At 41.8% G+C, this 16,614-nt stretch overlaps 1 long non-coding RNA gene across 1 annotated transcript; it reads right to left on the bottom strand.

Annotated features, from left to right (window-relative positions):
• Positions 1-7,707: 7,707 nt before the first annotated feature.
• On the bottom strand, positions 7,708-9,172 carry LOC124267959. Its single transcript, XR_006896165.1, has 3 exons — positions 9,087-9,172; positions 8,171-8,293; positions 7,708-7,816 (listed from the first exon to the last, which is right to left on the bottom strand). It is a non-coding gene; the product is annotated as an uncharacterized LOC124267959 (long non-coding RNA).
• Between the last annotated feature and the right edge of the window lie 7,442 nt (positions 9,173-16,614).

The raw sequence follows: 16,614 nt of genomic DNA, 5'->3' as shown, positions 1-16,614 counted from the left end.
ATATGGCTGGTGTTCAGTGACCATCGCTGGCTCTCAGTCTCGGAAACCTCGAGAGTAATTTGCAGTGTGCCGGATTGTAGTTCATATGTAGATTTGTGTTCTCTTTTTCAAGCACCAGAAAACAACAACTGTTCCTACTCGAATGATCTGTGGTAACAAAGAATCCGTCATTGTGTGGAATTCGTGCAGTGAAATGCCCAATCAACTGGATCTCTTGTACTCCCACGAAAATGTCGCTATTTCAGATGAGAAATAAGGATTATGATAACTATATTAATTCAATACTGCGCATATCACATATGATGAAAGTCATGCAATATTTCCATTACTCTGTATGTAAAGTATTCAGCTAATTATTATCTATATACACTGATAAAAAGAACTTATTTCGGTTTTTCAAAAACAGGAACATTCTGTTTAGTTATTTATTGTCAACGCGAATTTGGTCCCGTTGTGACGAGGGTAACACATGAGATCCTTCCTTATATATTTATTTTAAATTTATTCTGACACAGGCTACGATTGCATTAAATAGCGACGTGTTATTTGAGTCCATCTCTACAGCGATGATCCTGCGCACCATCTGGCGCAGTTCTTTCAAGATATTTGTTTGAAAAAAGAGACCCCGATTAGAAGTTTTTCGAATGGCATTTTGTATTCAGTTCTAGGATTACTTCTACGAGTGGCTATCAAAACGTTTTGAGCTTTAAATAATTCTTATGGGGCACTCGTACTGTTGTCAATAGCTCTTCAAAGTGCTTCGCCGGATGGCCCTCGAAAAACAAAAACTTTATGACTGCTCCACATGTACTCAATCTGATCCGTTTCTGCCGTTTCAAAAAGAGGGTATACTTGTCATAAAATGTCACGTGACCCCGGAAACTAGCTTCATGTGCATGTCAATATTACGTTTATGTGAATGATATAAACCATTCTTCAATATCATACAGTTATTTTTATCATGCACATGTCAGGAGGTATCTTAGCCTTTAGGCTCAAAACGTTTTGATAGACCCCCGTATCTGGAAAAGAAAGTCGGGATATTTATAGGTCACATGCAACGTAAAACACAACTTTGCAGATTCTGATACCTTTCGGTATGGACTTACAGATACAAATCATCAAAAATGCAAATTCAACTTATAAAGTTGAAAAATAACGCGATGAAAAAAAACCCCGCGAAAACGGAGTTCAAACCATTCACTAAATTCACCCCAGCGCTTGGGGTGAAAAGTGGTTTCAACAGCTGGGCTGCGCTGCGCTCATAGCAAATGCACAGTGAAATAGGTTTGCGCAGCTTGGAAGGGGATGTCCGGATGTCGTGAGCAGGATTATAAAACAAATAGTCGTCATTACAGGAACCTTGTTAGGATCTAGATCAAATGTGTCAACCAGTGAGGCGTACATTTCAAGATAAAACCTTCGCTGGAGGTGAATACTACTTTGATGTGACATAATGTTTTGTTGATATTTCACAGGCGCGACTCTTTATATGTTAGACAGTATTATCTTTTAACTGTTCATATAATTTCAGTCTATTTCACCACACGTCAACACAGGTCGATACTTAAAAGCAATGTCATTATTTAGCTTTGACAGACAAATGTGATATAGATATGGAAAACTTGTCGTTTATTGACACCTGTGTGTCTGGTGAATGACAAAATTCAATACACAACTTCGATCACTGACCACATGCAAGAACTGCACCTATCAGGCTTTACACCATAAACAAAACGCATTGTGCACATGACATGTTGTGATGTCTGTTGATTGCAAAATGTTATACACAAAAATGAGCATGTACATGTATTTACAAAACCCAACATCTGTATATACACACACACAAGCCGTGAGGCACACCAGCCGCTACTGACTCCGCTCTGTATCCCGGTATCCCAGCTGCTTCGTTTCGAGGGAAGTAAACCCAGTACAAAATATTGCACTTTTGATTTGCGATTGTACGCTTATAATTTTGTTTATATGTTTTTCATAATCAGCAATGTATATTATATGTCATGAATTAGTGATAATTGTGTTTTAATTATGTTTTATTTTTGTTGCATGTGACCTTTAAGGATATACAGTTGTAACAATAGCCTCTGACCATACGGGTGGACGTCAGCAAGTGGGTCGAATCTAATGGTCCATTGGTGATGCATGTTACTGTATCCCAACTTCTCAGGTCAATGCCAGTGTAAATCATTGGATTGCATGGTGCACATGAGATATATTACACACCATATGTTATAGCGGGGACATTGGGACCGTGTTATAGCGAGGGGGTGGCGTAAACAACAAACAAGGTTAATGTGGTTGTCCCAATGCCTGCAGGCCACGTGTTTCTTGTAAAGGCATTGTACGGCCGCTTCGTACAACATGCCGGGCGGTCCCGCCAATCTGTCTTCTGCTGCTGTTCTTCCCGATAAAGACACGCTGCACATACGAGCCTGGGGCGATTTGATAAAGACAGACACTGAAAATCATTAAAGTTGACATTCTTCCTGGGGCGATTTGATATGGCAGTTCGCTTGCTTTAAACTGATCATTAAAGTTTGACATTCTTCACAAGAGGGGGCGGTTTCTGGTGTAGCCTAGTGGTATTGCTAAAAACAGCGCGTTGGCTCGTCACGCCGAAAGACCCATAAGGATCTGAATCCCAAACATGGGTACAATGTGATGAAGCCCATTTCTGGTGTTCCCCGCCGTGATGTAGCTGGAATATTGCTAAATGCGGCGTAAAACCATATAACTCAGTCAGTCAGTCACAAGAGGGGGGCATGACATAAGACAGATAAATGTGTACAAAGGTGCAAACGATAAGGCCTGTGATGACATTAACTGATACACGCCACCTCCATCAAGCCGCGTCCTTAGCCATTAACTGATACATATATAAACAGCTGGACAAACAGTTGAGTTGGTGGGGCATGACACTGGCTGACATGATTCTTCGAGAGAGGGTGTCAATACCCTGAAGTTTCAGCAAAACCAACAGAACAGATGGGAACAGCATAAGTATTTATCGCTTTGACGTTTCTGCGAGCGTCGAGAACTCCGAACTCCAGATTTTCTTAAGTCTACGTTTGTATTCTGACTGAGCTTTGTCTATTCTATGGGTATTCTGGAGTTTCCCCTAGCCTGCATCCTTAAGGGTATCTTCCCATAAGACATAACACATGTTATGGTTGGTTGCATAAGGTTTAATTAAGCTGTACCCTTGATGATAATGGTATGTGCGCGGGTGTGAGTGGTCACGGAAAATTTGCTCTCCGACTGTTTGAAATTTTACACAGTTTTACAAGTCCAATATTAACTTATTTTCGTAACGAAAACTATGAAGATGGACCAAGGAGTAGGTCAGAAAAGAAAAATGCCAGTTGAACCCCACAATGAAGGTAAAAAAGCCCGCGAAGACAAACAAGAAGACGAAGATTTTGTCAATTCAGTAATGGCGGCCAGCTCGTTGAACCAAGTCAAAGAGAAGGACTTTCGTCTACGCGGTACCAAGTCAATTCCAAACAAACAATAGGGATGTATGTGGAGGGTTTGCTGCTGGAACTGTCGTGGATGGAGTAACTGTGATTCCTAGAACTCAGATTTCAGATCTTTTGCTGTGACATCCGGAAATCATGACGTCATAGCATTATGTGAGACATTTCTTAAGGTGATGAGGTAATGCGCCTCGAAGGTTATACACACTACTGTAATAGCAGACAGAACTTACATAACAGAGCTAAACGTGGCCCAGGAGGAGTCGGTGTACTCATTAAAGACTCAATTTTAAGATTATTTACATGTAAAATTGTTGATGATTCTTATGATGATATTATGTGGTTAGAATTTACATCACGTACCAGTGACTTCAAGGTATATATATGTGTGTGTTACTTGTCACCAAGAGGGTCCTCCCACCAGAGGGACCCTGAGGAGTTCTTCAACACGCTGTTACACCAAGTATATGTATACCAGAGCCTCGGTCTAGTTCAGTTGTGTGGGGACTTCAATGCCCGGACCGGTGACCTATCAGACTACATCCGGGGTGTGGACTCTGTTCCTGAGAGTACGAATGTGGACACTACCATAAATATACATGGTGAACTATTGATCGATTTCTTGATTGACATTAATTTCTGTATGTTAAATGGTCGTTTTAATGCAAATGATTCTACTTGTATTAGTCCCAATGGGAGGTGGGTTGTTGATTATGTTGTAGTGCCTTACGAGCAATTATCTTTATATTCAATTTTTGAAGTTTTAGCAATGTCATCTATCATTGATAATTATGGTATGAATGTGCCCGTCTCGATCCCAGACCATTCCATTCTGTCTTTTACCTCAGACCTGTCTTCCCTCATGCCCGTTACCCCAGATGCTCAGAGGCAAGACTGTCCCCCCTCACCACGTGATGATAGAAAACGTTATCATCGTAGAAAGTTCCCGGATGACTTCCTAGCAGACGATGCGTCACGTGACAAGGTTCGTGCTACCATTGAACGTATAGAAGAGTGTGTGTCAGATAGTGTGCACATAAATGAAGCATACTCCGAATTTGTGAATTTGATCACAGTGAAGTTGAGGATAAGTGTGGTGTGTCGAAACGTAAATCTGATAACACAAAAAGAAGATCTTTCAGGAAACCTTATTGGAACAGTGAGCTGCAACAACAGTGGAACATTGCCAGCAATTGTGAACGTGCTTGGCTCAAGTGTAAAGGCGGAGGTAACACTAGATCCAAACTGAGACGCCAGTATTGTGTAGAGAGAAAGGTATTCGACAGAATGAATAGAAAATACAAGAGGAGGCACCAATCAGAGAAATAGAACAATTTACTACAGAAATTAAATCAAGCAGATACAGACTTTTGGAAGTTAATAGGAAACATTGGTATCGCAAATGAAAGAAAATGTGTTATTCCAGAGGAAGTGATTTTAGAGGACGGTACAGTTGTCTGTGGTGTTAATAGTGTTCTAAAGAGGTGGAACAGTGACTTTGAAAAAAAATGGAATCGGGAAACAACGATCAACCGTATGACGAAGATCACATGACGCACGTGATGCACGAGCTTGAACGGCTGAGTAACGGTAACGGGGAGCAGCAGCACGAGGACGTTACGCTTAACGGCCCTTTTACCCGGTAGGAGGTCACGAGAGCGGTACACCGTGCTAAGAATGGGAAAGCAGCCGGTATTGATGATTTAACAGCTGATGCATTGAAAAATGCAGCATTACTGACCTTTTTGTTTAAACTCTTTACAATCTGTTTCGATACAGGAACAACGCCCACAAGCTGGACTCAGTCGATTATCAACCCGATTGTCAAGAGTGATACAGATCTTCGTCAACCTTCGTCATACCGTGGAATATCTCTCATTTCCGTGCCATGTAAAATATACTGTGAAATCTTAAACCAACGCATATCAAAGTGGCTAGATTCAAGTAACTTGCTATCAGATGCTCAGAATGGTTTTAGGAAGGAAAGAAGCTGTTTCGACCACATATACTCTCTGTATACCATATTGAAGTCGCGGCTGGACTCTAAGTGTGGAAGTTTTACGTGTTTTATTGATTTTAAGAAAGCTTTCGACAACGTGGACAGGAACTGCCTCTGGTTGAAGCTACGGAAAGCTGGTATTGGTGGGAAGATATTTGCCTCCATACAGTCGGTGTATAGGAACACTACCAGTACTGTTAGAGTTAATAAACACCTTACTCCTTTGTTTACAGTAAACACAGGTGTGAAGCAAGGTTGCATGATGTCGCCAACTCTGTTTTCTCTCTACATAACTGACCTGGCTCAAGAGATCGACGAGCTTAATGATGGTGTACCAGTGATATGTTTGTGTCAATTTTACTATATGCTGATGATATTGTTTTAATCGTCCCCACAGAAGAAAAGCTTCGGGGAATGTTGAACATTGTTACAAGTTGGTGTTACAAGTGGAGACTGTCAATAAATATCAATAAATCTAAGATTGTGCATTTCAGGAAAGATGGGTTTTCTCGTTCCAGTTTCAGTTCAACTGTTGTAATATGAGCCTTGACTACGCTGATACTTACAAATATCTAGGACTGTGGTTCCATGAACATTTGAGTTTGAAATATGCAGTGAAGGAAATTGCCAAGAGTGCAAGTAGAGCGCTATCTCTCCTGATTACAAAGTATAAACAGTGTGGTGACATGGCTTATGACGTCTACAGAAAACTGTACGAATCTACTGTACAACCTATACTGTTATACTGTGAGCCTATCTGGGGGATGTACGGACACCGTGTTATACTGTGCGCCTATCTGGGGGATGTACAGACACCGTGTTATACTGTGCGCCTATCTGGGAGATGTACGGACACCGTGTTATACTGTGCGCCTATCTGGGGGATGTACTGACACCGTGTTTTACTGTGCGCCTATCTGGGGGATGTACGGACACCGTGTTATACTGTGAGCCTATCTGGGGGATGTACGGACACCGTGTTATACTGTGAGCCTATCTGGGGGATGTACGGACACCGTGTTATACTGTGAGCCTATCTGGGGGATGTACGGACCCCGTGTTATACTGTGCGCCTATCTGGGGGATGTACGGACACCGTGATATCAGCAGTATACAGAACAGAGCCTGTCGTTTTTTCCTTGGAGTGCCGCGCAATACATCCACTTTCGCTATCCACGGCGAAATGGGCTGGGCAACTTGTCTTACAAAGCAGAGGATTAGAGCGTTCCGTTTTTATATTAAATCAGCCAAACAGATTACCAACAGATTACCAAATATACTTTTCCAATGGTCAATAAAGAAAAGAGGATCCTTTGCTTATACAGCACAGCATCTCGGGGAAAAAACTGAAGTTGGACTCCATTTTAACATCTCTCGACTCTGTGAAGATGATATTGTTTTAATCGCCATAGAAGAAAAGCTGTCACCCCCTCCCTCCCCACCCCAACACCAAACACACCTCACAACCCCACCCCACAACCCCTCTCCAATTAAAAAAAATGAAGGGGGTGACAACCATTATTGGCATGAGTATATCTCAGATGTGTGCATCATGTACAGTTCTCCAGTCTATATAACATTTTAACGAGTACCTGCAAGTGATTGCAAGTCACAATATCATTACCTCTCGAAATGGAACACATACAAATAGATAGTACAAGCCCCATTCACAATGCTTAACTCACATAGTCTGTACAGAACATTTATTTTCAGAAGAAGACAATAGTGGGAGGTAAACACAATCCATTTTTAGGCTCGACGAACAGACACTTTATATTGGATAAGGATTCATAAGGAGATTTTTGTTTGCAGTGTTGATTCTCCCTTGACAATAAGTTCAAGGCCATCCATGTAAAAAAAGTAAGACGTGTTGGGGATCTGTGCTGAGCAGATCTACTTTATAGATGTACTTCTTCTTACAATACTAGTTCAAGATATACCACGTGGGTTGATTATCGGGTCAATATCTGGGGTTATTAATTTTTGTGAACGACCTCTCAAGGGGTTGGTTATCAGATAACCAACCTTCCCCAGAGGTTGGTTACCATATAATCCCTAGGGCGGTTATCTGACCAACTCCTGGTGCTATACCGGGAATCCCGGTATCGCACCTCGAGAAGAACTTTTCCCTTGGCAGATTGGGTTTGACAACCCTATGCCTCTACCTCAATGTTTTTGTTGGAAACATCTTCAATAAATAAACAAATACAGAGCCATTCAAAATGATTGATTTATTTACAATATCTGCACACTGCAGTTAATAAATTGGAACCGGCGGGACCTCTTCCCCCTTTTCCATTCTCCTCAGGGTCACTTGAATCATCTGAAAAATGAAATAGATGTTTAGACAGGATCCTCATAGATAGCTTTGTAATGAATAATTTGAGTTACAACAATGGTTAATTTGATGATACCTTCCTAGAACGTGAACGGTTACCAACAAATTACATTCATCAATATCAAGCATATTTTTCATGAAAATCTCAAATACCAATACACTTGGGGTTAGTACAAACTCTTGACCAATGGAATAACAGTTCGGTAGGTGGGCCACTGGCCTATGAGCAGTGCATTTCCCCCTGACCAATAACGTTAAATTTCATTAGAAGAGTTAGTAATGAGAACGTTGTAAAATTTTCCATAAAATCATGTTTCCACTTGGAGAGAGAAAACATACCTTCTGGAGTTGATCCTTGTGTTCCGCTTTGCATCGTACTTCCTCGGTTTTTGGCTTCTTACTGGTGACAATGCTGCTGACCATCTTCATTTGTTCCTCATTTACTCTCTTGTACACCTACACCTGCAACAGTTGTATAAAAACAATGAACAATCAGATAAATTCTCAAATTAAGGGGTGGGGTTAAGATTTTTTTTGGGGGGGGTGGGGGCGTGTCACCCGTTTTGTTCTGGGGAGGTTTGTTTTGTGTGCGTGCGTGCGTGCGTGCGTGCGTGCGTGTGCGTGTGTCATCAGTTTTGTACACATGCACTACGGGTTGGGCTGGGTGGGCGTGGTCAGCAATTTTGTACATGACAAGCAGGCGGGGGTGGTGAGGGGCCACTTTATATATAAAGTGTTATCTTTTTAAGCCGTAACCCACGCTTGAATGTATTATTAGGATTATTTCGACGGGGTAGGGTTTAGGATTAGGTTTAGGGTTGGTTTCTTTTCATAAAAAAACCCCATAGGCTTATATTCTTAGGCATAGAATGATTAAAAAAGAATACGGGGGTTACGGGAGGAAGTCTTTCCCATATACATGTAGTTTAGGGGGGAGCATTCACAGTTTACATGCACCCCCATAACCATAACCCACACCCACACCCATAAATTATGAAGGGTCCCTTAGCGTTAATCAGAATAGGACAGTGGTACGAGGTAGTCATCTACATATAAGACACATCATGCATCAATACATTACACGCAATTCAATTTAATTTAGATTACTTCATTATTTGTGAATTTAACTGCTTAATGTGACTACCAATATCCTAATATTTTCGAAAAAGGAACCGCTAGATAGGCGGTAATGAGTATAGCTTTTCTGAGTACAAACACAGACATAGACAAATGCTATGTAGGGCACGATACTTACCAGATGACCAGTTTGCTTCAAAATCCACTCCGGCCTGTACCAGAGTCGTCGCAGTTTAAATGGCAGTTTAAATCACGTGGTTTTACATTGCGTGATTGTTTAGAGCTCGACTTGCACGAGATTCTGGTGCAGGAACGTATTTCGCACACTTATAGTCCGTTTGGGTTCAAATGAGAACGACAAATGATTAAATAACTCGAAATTGGGATAAGTGCACGAAACATAAGTAAGACATATGGTCCTGAAACCTCTGTACCCAACAGGATCTGAAATCGGACGTTTTTTATCGATCACGGAATTGTTTAGTAAGAAACCATCACGCAATATTGTGCTATTTTCCCGCTTCACACCGGGGGATGACAAACCGCTGATGGAACAGCGCCTGACAAGCTGTGATCATCTCACCTGGCTGTGCTGAGTTGCACCTGAACGTGTGCGTGTGTGTTATCTGACCAACTCTCGGCTCCGGTATCACACCTCCAGAAGAACTTTTCCCTTTGCAGATCCGGGTTGACAACCCGATGCCTCTACCTCAATGTTTTTATTGGAAACATCTTCAATAAATAAATACAAAACCATTCATTTTTTTATTTTATTATAATATCTGCATATTGCAGTTAATAATATTTCAACTAAAATAAGAATGTTTTGACCTTGTGGTATATGCGAAATAACAACCTTAAAGGTCACATGCAACGTAAAACACAACTTTGCAGATTCTGATACCTTTCGGTATGGACTTACCGAAACAAATCGTCAAAAATGCAAATTCAACTTATAAAGTTGAAAAATAACGCGATGAAAAACCGCGCGAAATCGGAGTTCAAACGATTCACTAATTTTCCCCCGACTTTTCGGGTGAAAACAGGTTTCAACAGCTGGGCTGCGCTCATAGCACGTGCGCAGTGAAATAGGTTCGCGCAGCTTGGAAGCGGGTTGTCCGGTGAATACTCGGTGAAGGCTTTGGTGTGAGCTATTTTTCTAATGTTTTGTTGATATCTCACAGGCGCGAGCTTTTTTATATGTTATGACAGTAAATTAACTGTTTATATAATTTCATTTGTCTATTTCACCACACGTTCTTCTTACCGAGTCACTTTCTCAGTTCGATACTTAAAAGCAATGTCATTATTTAGCTTTGACAAAATTTTTAACTGTGATATAGATATGTCGTTGTCACAGACAAAACTCAATGTATTGTTTTATTGACACCTGTGTGTCTGCCTGTCTGTCTGCTAATGACAATATTCAATACACAGCTGCTATCACTGACCACATGCAATTTGAACACCAATCAGGCTATACACACATACGTACGATATGTGGAGATGTTCGCTGCACCAGTCACGATAAAATCTACGCTGAAACATCCTCTGTTTCTCTTCGCGAAAGAAGAAGAATAGCTAAACTAATCACATTTTTCAAAATGTATCATAACAGATTACCCCACTATCTAAACGAACTCGCCCCTCCCTTCGTCTCTCAAGTCAGTAACTATCCCTTACGTAACGCATCGCATTTGCAAACTATTTCCTGCCGCACTGCTCTATATGACAATTCATTTCTACCGGACGCTGTAAGTTTATGGAATGCTTTACCGCAAAATATTAAATCTCTTACAGACATCAATGATTTTAAATCTGCTTTAAGTCATAGAGCTAAAGACATTCATTTCGATCCAAATATAGGTTCAAGAGTTTGTCAAATCCTCCACTGTCGCTTAAGGTTAGGATGTAGCGATCTCAACGCTGACAAACACAACAGACATATATCAGAGAGAGCAGATTGTTTGTTTGGCCACCCTACTGAAGATGCACGTCATTATTTCTTTGTATGTCCCAGATTTGATGCTGTAAGAATAAATACATTTTATTATACCAATGGCTTTTCATTAGAAACAATCTTATACGGAACGTCTTCCATGGACCCACAAATTCAATCACATATCTTAAAATCAGTCCATCTATTTATAATTGAAACTAGGCGCTTTAACTGAGCAAGCCATACACTAAAACCTTTAATTCTCAAAGCTATACTACTATGGATCCCGACTGCAGATGCCATGAATGTATACAACCATCATGATTTTAAGTTTCCGACTACATGTCATACCATCTACTTTCATTTTAGATATCATCTTTTCTTGTCATGATACAGTTTCATATATCTATGTATATTGGAGCGGTCTTCATATAAGTTCTTTTGAGCTTGTTGACCAATCCAGTTCATGAAAATTCTGTCTTTGCTATTTCATGAAATAAATATGTTTAAACCATGTTCCCTCGAGGCGGTTATCACTGCGAACCACTCGCTTGGCGGTTATTATTTCACCCGTAAATACAGTTAAAAGGGTTTGAGTGACAGATAATGAGACCAAGCATAAACAGAGATAAGGTATCAGAGAGACAGCGGTGTAAGTCAGCATAGACACGGATAAAGCATCAAAATATATAGATAACGCATTACAGAGGCAGATATAACGCATAACAGAGGCAGAGATAACGCATTACAGAGACAGAGATAACGCATTACAGAGGCAGAGATAACGCATTACAGAGGCAGAGATAACGCATTACAGAGGCAGAGATAAGGCATTACAGAGGCAGAGATAACGCATTACAGAGGCAGAGATAACGCATTACAGAGGCAGAGATAAGGCATTACAGAGGCAGAGATAACGCATTACAGCATTTACAGAGGCAGAGATAACGCATTACAGAGGCAGAGATAACGCATTTCACAGAGAGATAAGGCATAACAGAGGCAGATATAAGGCATTACAGAGGCAGAAATAACGCATTAGAGGCAGAGATAACGCATTACAGAGGCAGAGATAAGGCATTATTACAGAGGCAGAGATAACGCATTACAGAGGCAGAGATAACGCATTTCAGAGGCAGAGATAAGGCATTACAGAGGCAGAGATAACGCATCTACAGTCAGATACAGAGGCAGAGATAACGCATTACACAGGCAGAGATAAGGCATTACAGAGTCAGAGATAACAGAGGCATGAGGCAGAGATAAGGCAGAGATAGAGGCAGAGATAAGGCATTATCAGAGGCAGAGATAACAGATTACAGAGACAGAGATAACGCATTTCAGAGTACAGAGATAACGCATTACAGAGGCAGAGATAAGGCATTACAGAGGCAGAGATAACGCATAACAGAGGCAGAGATAAGGCATTACAGAGGCAGAGATAACGCATTTCAGAGTCAGAGATAAGGCATTACAGAGGCAGAGATAATGCATTACAGAGAGGCAGAGATAAGAGCATTACAGGCGCATTACAGAGGCAGAGATAACAGCATTACAGAGATAACGCATTACGCAGCAGAGATAACAGCACACAGAGGCAGAGATAACGCATTACAGAGAGGCAGATAACGACACAGAGGCAGAGATAACGGCAGAGGCAGAATATAACATACAGCAGAGATAACAGAGACAGAGATAACGCATTACAGAGGCAGAGATAAGGCATTACAGAGGCAGAGATAAGGCATTACAGAGGCAGAGAGGCAGAGATAGAGGCATTCAGAGGCAGAGATAAGGCATTACAGAGGCATTCACAGAGAGAGAGATAAAGGCATTACAGAGGCAGAGATAACGCATTACAGAGAGGCAGATAACGCATTACAGAGGCAGAGATAACGCATTACAGAGGCAGAGAATAAGAGCATTACAGAGGCAGAGATAACGCATTACAGAGGCAGAGATAACGCATTACAGAGTAAGGCACAGAGGCAGAGATAACGCATTACAGAGGCAGAGATAACGCATTACAGAGACAGAGAGATAACGCATTACAGAGACAGAGATAACGCATTACAGAGACAGAGATAACGCATTACAGAGACAGACATAACGCATTACAGAGACAGAGATAACGCATTACAGAGGCAGAGATAACGCATTACAGAGGCAGACAGAGATAACGCATTACAGAGGCAGAGATAACGCATTACAGAGGCAGAGGCAGACGATATTACAGAGACAGAGATAACGCATTACAGAGGCAGAGATAACGCATTACAGAGACAGAATAACGCATTACAGAGACAGAGATAAAGGTGCATTACAGAGGCAGAGATAACGCATTACAGAGGCAGAGATAACGCATTACAGAGGCAGACATTTACAGAGGCAGAGATAACGCATTACAGAGGCAGAATGAGCATTAAGAGGCAGCATTACAGAGGCAGAGATAACGCATTACAGAGCATTACAGAGGCAGAGATAACGGCATTACAGAGGCAGAGATAACGCATTACAGAGGCAGAGATAACGCATTTCACAGGCATGATAGAGCACAGAGAGATAACGCATTACAGAGGCAGAGATAACGCATTACAGAGGCAGAGATAAAACGCATTACAGAGGCAGAGAGAGGCAGAGATAACGCATTACAGAGAGCAGAGATAAGGCATTACAGAGGCAGAGATAACGGCATTACAGAGGCAGAGATAACGCATTACAGAGGCAGAGATAACGCATTACAGAGGCAGAGATAACGCATTACAGAGGCAGAGATAACGCATTACAGAGGCAGAGATAACGCATTACAGAGGCAGAGATAACGCATTACAGAGACAGAGATAACGCATTACAGAGGCAGAGATAACGCATTACAGAGACAGACATAAGATACAGAGCATAACGCATTACAGAGGCAGAGATAACGCATTACAGAGGCAGAGATAACGCATTACAGAGACAGAGATAACGCATTACAGAGACAGAGATAACGCATTACAGAGGCAGAGATAACGCATTACAGAGACAGAGATAACGCATTACAGAGGCAGAGATAACGCATTACAGAGGCAGAGATAACGCATTACAGAGGCAGAGATAACGCATTACAGAGGCAGAGATAACGCATTACAGAGGCAGAGATAACGCATTACAGAGGCAGAGATAACGCATTACAGAGGCAGAGATAACGCATTACAGAGACAGAGATAACGCATTACAGAGGCAGAGATAACGCATTACAGAGGCAGAGATAAAGCATTACAGAGACAGAGATAACACATTGTAGAGACAGACATAACGCATTACAGAGACAGACATAACGCATTACAGAGACAGACATAACGCATTACAGAGACAGAGATAACGCATTACAGAGGCAGAGATAACGCATTACAGAGGCAGAGATAACGCATTACAGAGGCAGAGATAACGCATTACAGAGGCAGAGATAACATTACAGTGGCAGAGATAACGCATTACAGAGGCATTACAGAGGCAGAGATAACGCATTACAGAGGCAGATATAACGCATTACAGAGGCAGAGATAACGCATTACAGAGGCAGAGATAATGCATTAAAGAGACAGAGATAACGCATTACAGAGACAGAGATAACGCATTACAGAGGCAGAGACAAGGTGTCACAGAGGCAGAGATAACGCATTACAGAGGCAGAGATAAGGCATTACAGAGGCAGAGATAACGCATTACAGAGACAGACATAACGCATTACAGAGACAGACATAACGCATTATAGAGACAGAGATAACGCATTACAGAGGCAGAGATAACGCATTACAGAGGCAGAGAGAAGGTGGCACAGAGGCAGAGATAAGGCATTACAATAAATAGAAGCCTCTATTGCAATTAAGAAATTGTCTATCCATATAAAAAATGTTCCCCCTATCATAAATGCCCCTTAAGGAAGTCCTCCTGGTATACTGTTTTCTATTGTATAGTATAACTTTTACAGCCTCCATATACCATTATACTCTGTATAACAGTGACACCCACCGGTTTCACCTTCAGCAGTGTGCACTGGGGTGCTAACAAACGTGTATTCACGGCTGGGTAAGTTCCTGAGATCTGACCTACATATATCAGGTACCCGCTATAAGGTGAACTGTTGTCTACAGAGAAGACGGGTATCTGTGGGATACTGACAACAGTCACGCCGCGTGGAAACATTTGTGATTACATCTACAGGTCAGTAGGATGTTATCAACATGTGTGCTATACGGTATCGTGGAAGCTGGTGTGTTCTGAAACCAGAATGGTAGCTCTCTTGTGATGGTTGTATCTGGTACACCGATTTGAGAGAGTTGAGCACGTACCCTATAGTTTGGCATGGAATGCATGTGGACCCGGTTTTTTGTAAATATCTCTTCATCCAATGACCCAATCGATCTCAAACTGTGCAAGTGGATGTTTTGTCAGACAATCTAATCACATTGTAAATCACCGATTTTATGCATTTGTATTAAACAATCTGTCTATGTAACTGTCAACAAAATAAACAGCAGAACGCAAACTGCTTGCAGAGGGAGGGAGCCAGTGACCTGTAACAGCGGCAGTGTTGGGTCATAAAGGTAAATGCACAGTTTGAGATCGATTGGGTCATTGGATGAAGAGATATTTACAAAAAACCGGGTCCACATACATTTCATGCCAAACTCTCTTGTGATGGTTGTATCTGGTACACCGATTTGAGAGAGTTGAGCACGTACCCTAAGTTCGTTGACTCCATGTAGGTCTATACGTGTATATACGCTCTACATGAAGTGATTCCCAGACCCTCGTACCTTAACAACGCTGGCGATATAACTAGAACATGTAGTTTGATGTTACCCTTGTCTAAGTTGTACAGTGCTTCAACCAATGGACAGAAGGTCCGAACAAACCCAAAAATTCGCATGAACGCACCACTTGAAAAACGGTGGATAGCCGTTCGTGAACCACGTGCAGAATGCACCAAAGCTTGCGACAGTGTACATTGTCACTGAACTAGGCAGAAATTCGTTTTGTTTTTCGATAGAGCAGCCACGCTGTCGGCGACTGTCTCTTATAGAGCCAAATCAGGGCATAATTGTAAGAAGTCAAATAAGGACTTCAATTGGACCATATAGTGGTTTCGGTGGTCACATAAGGACCGTGTCGTGTTATGTCAAATTAGGACATATTGCTGTATATACACTAGCCACATAAAGAAACTGTGCATTGTCAAAATATTATCCCAGTTGATAAGTACGATAACAATGTCAAAGGTACACATAAACTTTAATGGACGAGTCCACAACCGGGATAGGGGTCAAACGACCATGTCACAAGCTCAATAACGGGTATGTCCACCATCGGCATTGAGAACAGCAGTGCATCGACGACGCATAGAGCCTATCAAACGTGCAAGGAAGGCTTGTGGGATGTCACGCCAGATTCTCTCAAGTTCTGTTGCAAGGTCAAGGACGTTATCTGGCGGATGAGGAAGACGGCGTAGACGTCGAGCCATGTCGTCCCAAACATGCTCTATCGGGGAGAGATCCGGTGAATTTGCAGGCCAAGGCAGTAAGTCAACGTTGTGGTGTTGCAAGAAATCAAGAGATTGTCAATGACGTTGTGTAAGGATAGGCCGTATGGCGGGACGTCGTGGTCTGATCCCGTGATGACGTAAACGTTGTCGAACTGTGTTGGGGTGGATACGGCGAAGTCCTGGGATGGTTCGGGCAGTCACCACTGCAGTCTGAAGCCTGTGGCGAAGATGGGTCACCCT

Source organism: Haliotis rubra, unplaced genomic scaffold (assembly GCF_003918875.1).
Source record: "Haliotis rubra isolate DU_JTF1 unplaced genomic scaffold, ASM391887v1 Scf135, whole genome shotgun sequence".
NCBI classification, from domain to species: Eukaryota; Metazoa; Mollusca; class Gastropoda; order Lepetellida; family Haliotidae; genus Haliotis; species Haliotis rubra.
Note: the sequence above shows the minus strand (reverse complement) of the source record. Positions and strands in the feature narration are given on the sequence as shown.